Below are 7,686 nucleotides of genomic sequence, written 5' to 3'. Positions count from 1 at the left end.
CACCTGTTTGTAAAGATGTAGCATTTTCTACATGTCCACCTAAGTATTGCCAAGTAAGATGTGGTTTTGCAACATTCCTCTACTAGTAATCTTATCATCATTTCTCTCACTCATACCAATGTCTTGTGTGCGCAACACCACACGACTTCAAGGTGAATGCATACGTAGTTTCATCTGGAGAAAGGCCTTACATTGGCATCCACTCAAAACAACCCTTAACTTCCTTGCCATAGCCATGTTTTTCAACATGCCCCAATAGATCAAGCATGGACATGTAGTGCTTGGTCATCCAATATGACAACATATTTTTCACTCATACTGTGAAATCACATCCATTAGACCTAAGTCACTATATACATTGAGCGTGCTAACAAAAGTGATCACAATTTCCAGTTGAGGAGGTGACCTCTTATTGCATTTCTTGGAAGTTGTCTAGGGTTTTCTTTGCGGGCACGCCAACATAAATGATTGCAGTTTCTAGTTGAGTACCTTTTTTTTTACCTGCATAAAACATATGAAACATCAATTATTTTTTGGAAAGTGTACAAAAAAACAAAAACATTAGAGTTGGAATATAATTTACCTTTACAATTCAAAGTGCAAAAGACCAACAATTTGTAAAAATTACAAATAAGATGAGAATTTTAGTTCAGTTGCATATACATTTGCTCATAGAGTTTTTCTTGTGCCACATTGGACTTTAAGAGAGGACTACAAGCAGCTTTTAGCTATTTGTGCAAGTCCTCCTCCTCGTCCATAGGTTCATACGTTTGATTATCCTTAGTCTACATTAACCAAAACCAAATAAAATAATTACCAACTCAAACCAATTAATACAACATGATTTGTTTATGCTTACAACATGTAGAGATCCAACTGTTGAGTCCAATTGCTTGCGAGAGATGTGATGGTTCTCCAACGTCAACCATCACCAAGTTTTGAATTCTGTGTGTCGCTCTCGATACTTGACCGTATCGTCTCTTTCGTTGGGCAACTTAGAGTGATATTTTCCCAAGTTAGCAATAACAAAATCGATTCATTAATCAAAACTTTTTTTAAACCTATTTAGGCTCCAATCTAAAAAAACTTACATATTTGTCCTTCCAAGCTTCTTTGCCTCCCGAACCATAGTGTGTCTAGCATGATCTTCGTGTTGTTGTCTATAAGATGAGCCCATTGTAGCTTGTTCACCCTTATTCTGCATTCCCCACTCCCACTCCGTATCTACCATTTTGCTTCTGGATAGCTCTTGTCTCGATTTACGACCTGGTTGGCCGATGCATGTCGTACACTTGATTTCTTGTTTTTTTTTTTTTAAATTAATGTCGCCCTCTGACCACTATGTTGAAAAAATCATTCAACGCATTTGGGAATTGAGCATGCAACGCTTTCTCGATATACTGTGCAAGGTCGGGCTGCTGGTCTCTAACTTTACAAAACAATTCTTATATGTTGAGAGTATAAGAATCTGAGGATGGCATCAAAACACCCTGCCCTCTATTGTACCAAAGTCGACTTCTTCGTCATACTTTACTCTGTAGTAGTGTCCATGCATATCAGTAGTTGGGTATTCTACGTTGGGGCAGCAAGCTATAAAATAGGGGTGTTCGCACCCCCCCCCCCCCCCCCCCCCCCCCCCCCAAAAGAAAAAGAAGCCCGAGGATCCCCCACCGCTCCACCTCTCATGGCGCTTAGTACCCTGAGACGAATGTCGGCGTGCTGCCAAAAGAAGTGCCTAGAGCAGCTATGAACTATCAACAATGCTCGGGTGAAGTAAGAGTCAAACAAAATGGTGTGGGGCCTAGTGATGGAAGGGGAGTGGGGCCTTGCGATTGAAGGGGAGTGGGACCCTGCGATGGAAGGAGTAGGCCGATAAGACAAGAGTGTAGAAGAAGGCATAATCAGTGCGAGGATCTGGATATTGGGAGTCCCTCCTTGACTTCCCCCATGGCATGGTCTGCTGAAAAAGATGATCGGCCGCAACCTATTGCTGAGTGTAGCGGCCAACCAATCCCGCCGTCGAATGGAGGTACTCATCCCGTAAAGAGAGTGCGCGTTGGAGGTTTGGATCTACCACTGGCCAAGGAACCTAGTTGGATGGTCCAGCACCTCCATAGGTGTAAGAGAGCCATGCGTGATCAAGAGTCGGGTCCACTGGAGGAGACGTCCACCCTGGATGGTGGTCCATCTAGGACGTGAACAACCAAAGGAAGAATGGTCACTGAGTTGCTCCCCGTAGGTGGTCTCTCGTCTGACATCTACATTAAAGATATGTAATTAAGTATTAGGACATCTTACACACATTAAGTAGGGATTAGTAGTGCATACCTTTAAGTAGTCTATATCTCTATCTAATGTATGAAGAGGGTAGAGATAGATAGAGATCAAAACTTGAACGGCTACTACTTCTCTTAAACCTTTGAATAAATGCACCCAAGTTACTACACCCATGGTTTAGAATATTGTTAATTGCAAATAGTAGTGCAGTGGGTTTAGAGTCTAACTTGGCACTAGTTCCTATCGAGCTTGCTAATAGTTCAATAATGCTTAATTCATAGGCAAGTCTAAAAAGACTCCATCATTAAGAACATAGTTCATGATGGTGTTCCTCGAACCTTGTAAACAGGCATGACAATTGAGATATTAAATCTTAGTTCCACTCACCCTATTGCAATGAACAACTCCAGCCTCTCATAGATTAGAGGGGTGAATCTCTTCTTAGACAAAGTAAAAACAAACCTAGCTCTAATCACCGATCATCTATCTCTACACTCTCTAAACATAACCCTAAATCTAAACTTTAATCATAAATTTAGATTTAAACCCTAATCCTAAAGCTATAACTCTCTATTTTCCTCTCCCTCTCACTATGAAAATCTCCAAGTGTTTACTGCGCTATTTTACCGCGTTTTGTAGAGAGAAGGTGTAAATTCAATGAGAGAAACAAGAGAGAGGAGGGTGAGTTTTTTTTTCATGTTTAAAGTATTACTGCAACTTTATCCACTGTTATTACCGTGCTCATTATCGTCGTTATATCCACTTCCCAAATTTAGCGCCTAAACATTCAAGTTGTGGCTTAACCCCCCTCCCCATTCAAATTTTGGTGTTTCCCTCCTCTCAATAAAAATTAAAGAATATTGTATATAACTTTTCAAATATAAAAAAGAAGAGAAAGAAGAGAGAGAGAGAGAGAGAGAGAGAGAGAGAGAGAGAGAGAGAAAGAGGGGGGAGAAGGAGGCGGGGGATATAAGGCTCGATTCAGATGCTGCGGCAGAAATGCTTCCCACAAGGGCGTCTAAGCTCAGTGGCAAAAGACTATTTTCCGCAGCAGGTATCATCTTCCTTCGGGCCTGCCATTTTTCTTGTGGCATCCCCCCCCCCCCTTCCGAAGAGTTGCTAGCCTCTCTCCACCTCTCTCTATTTTTTGCTCTTCTTCCTCCAACACCGTTCGGACGAGGCGGCGGTAGACCTATAGAAAGCCTTTCTTTCTCCAGCCTTGTCTAAACTCAGCCTCTGGAACAATCCACCCTTCGGCCATACATGCCTTTGGTCATAGCCGAACAAAATCTTTGAGAGTCTTTAAAAACCTCTCTAAGAAGAACATCCATCGTGCGTGCACTACTCCACATATATCTATCTTCTCCACCATGTGAACCAAGAGGTGAATTTGACTAAGAAGGACCGATCGAGAAAATGCATCTTCAATGGCACACAGAGTTTCTGTTGCAAGTGTTTGAGCAGCAGGGATAACATCTATTTCGATTTCCTTGGAGCTCACAAATCTGCAAGAAAACACACAAGGATATACTAAGTGCTAGTTGAAATTATTCTGTACATAAAAAAGGTGTAATTAAGTGGAGTCTTGTGGTGTACCTTACTAGCTCTCCTAATTCGAAAATAGAGTCCCTGACTTTCTTGTCCCTACAATGTAAATCAATGAAAGGGAAAGTGAGTGATAGTCATACACACAAACTATAGATAGAATAGGGAGTATGAAGATTACCTAAAGCATCTTGTGCCAATCGTGGGACTTCAACCCATACAAATGAACGCTTCCACCCTTCTTCGCTTTTGTGAACGCTCCCTTTAGAGACCTCATGTATCCTGTTGGTGTGCGAATAGACGCGATGGTACCATTCACCTTGTCTAAATCTTCTTTTGCTAGCATCCATGGTGCTTTAGGAAGCACAATCTTTGCATTTGGGGCAGGACGTGGAGTGGTCGAGGTGGGAAGACATTTAAAAAGTCTCAAATCGTCCCTCGCACCCAAAGAGTCCTTCTTGCCAATAATGTGGTCCCATAGTGTTTGGGCTACATTCTTAAATATGTGCATGGGATCCAAAAGGTGTTGTATTTTTAAGTCCTTCTAATATGAAAGCCTTAAAAATATGGAATACCTGGACATACCTTTTGGTGGAGGACACGGAGCCAGATTGTTGTTCTGGTGTTCCTCCCAAATGGTTGCCCAATCTGCCATCATGAGCTTTAGAGGAGCCTTCCCATTTGTTGGAGCCTTGTGCTTGTTATGCCCTTCGGATAAGAAATGATGGTTGTTTGGAAAGATTACCTTGCGCAAGGAATCTGGCCTCTCCGTCACCAACGATGGCCCGCAAGTACGACATGCATTGTGCCCCAATGTGGACAACCCTGCATACATATCATATGGTTAGAGAGATGAGTAAACTAAAGTGAGCTAAAGGGAGAGAGGGAATGAGGGAAAGAGAGATAGAGGACAAGGGGTTACCAGAAATCTATCCAAGCCTAGGATAGTCATGCATAGTCCACATAAGGATTCCCCTCAGTTGAGCCTCTCTCCCCCCATTTGCAAGTGAGACATCGACAACAGGAATGCCTCTCCATAACTCCTCCAACTCCTCAATGATGGGCTCGAGGTAAATGTAAGTATTTGAAACTTTGTACTTCCCTGGCACAAGCAAGGAAAGAATTATATTGCCCTTCTTGGTTGTGTCCCATGGTGGAATATTGTAGGTGAGGATCACCACAGGCCAAGTGCTCCATGAAGTAGACTTAGTGCCGAAGGGGTTGACACCATCACTTGCTAAACCAAGCCTCAAATGCCGAGGCTCCAACCTAAAATCTGGCCATTGAGTTTTGATGTGCCTCCATGCATGTGAATCGGCAGGGACACGTATCATTCCATCATTTGAGTGATGGTTTGCGTGCCATGCAAGAAGCTCCACGATAGATTTGCTTTTAAACATATGTCGGATACGATGAATTAATGGAAAACGTCTTAATACCTTGCGGGGTAGGTGTGCCCCACTCACACCAGTCTTGTATCGTGCCTCCCCACACACGGGACATGAGGTAGCATGTGCTGCTCATTGAGGTATAGCATGCAATCGTTGACGCACGCATGGATACGCTCACACTCCATTCCAAGTGTAGTGATATACGATCTAGCTCGTCGACAATCTAGAGGCATGTGGTGATCTTCTGGCAACATTTTTCCCATTGAACTACATCAAACATGAGTATTAGTATAATTCCTAGAAGGCGACACCATAAAGAGAGAGTATATAAAAGCCAATTTCCATACTTACAAAAGTAGAGCATCGACACTTGCATTACTCCAACCGAATTTTGCTTGCAAGTTGAGTACTTCTAGAGATGATTGGAGCATCGAGTACCGTGCACCGTCGTAAAGAGGTGCTCGGGCACTCGTCATCAATCTATCCTTTGTTACAGCAGCTCGTTTAGTGTAGGGTTGGCAATCCTCTTCACACACGTCGCGCTCATGAGCTAGGAACTCATCACACATGTCGAACATGTGTCATCCTCTACCTCAACGTGCGACAAAGACACCGTAGGAGATGCTGACGTAGAGCCAACGGGAGGATCACCATGCGGTGCACCCAAATTGCCTAGTCGCTCTTGCCTCTGCCGTTCGGCCTTGCGCGCCGGTGCACCACTACCTATTGAGAGAGAAAGAGAGAGCACAGAAATAGAACCCCAAAGTGTGTAGAATACACACATGAGATGATGTATATATAGAGGGGACCTGGGTGCCATATATAGAGAAGCCATATATTGAGTAGCTTCACATATACGCTCAACACCCCCACTCAAATAAGGGTCCCTAACTGTGGATGAAAAAACCCTTGGGGGATCAAGGGAAAAACCCACAGCTCTATATACACCCAACGTTATATTATAAAAATCATTGAATATACAAATGTTCACGAGGAGCTACATCACTCCTTTTACAATGAATATTTTATGAGGAGCTACATCACTCCTTTTACAATGAATGTTTTATGAGGAGTTACATTACTCCTATCCTATCAAATACAATAATAAATACAAAGGTTCAATAAAGAGGTGTAAAGGCTATCGATTAGCTTGTAATCAAAAGTGTCTCCGTGAATCTGCTATGTAGCTTATCATCAATATCGCATCACCAAACATGTCTTCATGTTGCCATCAATATGGCATCACCAAACATATCTTCATAAATCTTTTATTCTCACCATCATGAAAATTATTAGCATCGTTAGTGAAATAATTACGTTCACAATGCCATAAGAGATGGTTCACGATGCCACTCTTTTGACGACATATATACGCACGACAACATATGGTACATAAAGTATGAACCTAAAAGTACAAGATGTGTGATTACGTGATGCAAATGATATGTGCATATACTACATAAAACAACATTTATCAACGTAGTGATCAATGAATACCATCAAAGTATTAACAAAACATCCCCCGGCGTCGCTATAACCGTCGCTAAAAGCGTCGCTACGAGAGCGTCGCTATAGGCGTCGCTATAGGCGTCGCTATATAGCGACGCTCATAGCGACGCCTATAGCGACGCCCTCACAGAAGAGTATAGCGACGCATATAGCGACGCTACAGAGCCATAAATAGCGACGCTTATAGCGACGCCTGAGAGAATATTTTTTTGGTGGCAGGGCATTGAATGCCCTGCCACCCATCAACCATATTGTACTTGATTCACTTTTTAAAAAAAGTGCAAAGGTAAATAATAGACCCAAAATAGTCACCCACAAGACGCATTGTTTGCAAAATTGACAATTGTACACATCATAGACAAACTGAATTGATTGGCAAATGTAATAATGACAATTGTACAACATCATAGGCATAAAGAATTGATTGGCAAAAGGAATTGCGGTGACAAATGTAATAATATACATGGTTCAAAAAGACGTATAAAATCCGTCTCATGATACATAAGCTATGAGAAACCCTAAACTAATGCTATCTAGCTACGGCTAAACTGACGTCGTCTAATCAGACGTCTCATCGCGTCCAAGCGGCGTATCTGTCGGATTCTGCAAAAAAAGACAATAAGACAGTTTTCAATAAATATAAACATATAACGACATTTATAAAACAATACAAAAAATAAAAAAGAGTAAACCCTAATACTAACCATGCCGCCGCGAGAACTGAGAATGTCCATCAGGGCGTTTAAGCCCTTCCTGCCTACGTACTCGCGCTCGTACGGTGTGGGATCACGTCCTGTCATCGACCACTGTCAAAACATACAAAGATTTCATTATGTTAGAACTAAAAAACTCATAAACCCTAAACTATCGAACATGCATAAAGAGCAATGTGAAAAGACTTACAAAATCGGCCTCAAATGATGCCCATCCACCGCTCCCCAAGTGGTGCGAGCTCCCTGCCTCT

At 42.3% G+C, this 7,686-nt stretch overlaps 1 pseudogene; it reads right to left on the bottom strand.

Moving 5' to 3' along the window:
* Positions 1 to 3,886: 3,886 nt before the first annotated feature.
* On the bottom strand, positions 3,887 to 4,657 carry LOC147461823 (uncharacterized; annotated as a pseudogene).
* Between the last annotated feature and the right edge of the window lie 3,029 nt (positions 4,658 to 7,686).

The sequence above is a fragment of the Adiantum capillus-veneris genome, chromosome 3 (assembly GCF_014529385.1).
Source record: "Adiantum capillus-veneris isolate H3 chromosome 3, ASM1452938v2, whole genome shotgun sequence".
Classification (NCBI taxonomy): domain Eukaryota; kingdom Viridiplantae; phylum Streptophyta; class Polypodiopsida; order Polypodiales; family Pteridaceae; genus Adiantum; species Adiantum capillus-veneris.
Note: the sequence above shows the minus strand (reverse complement) of the source record. Positions and strands in the feature narration are given on the sequence as shown.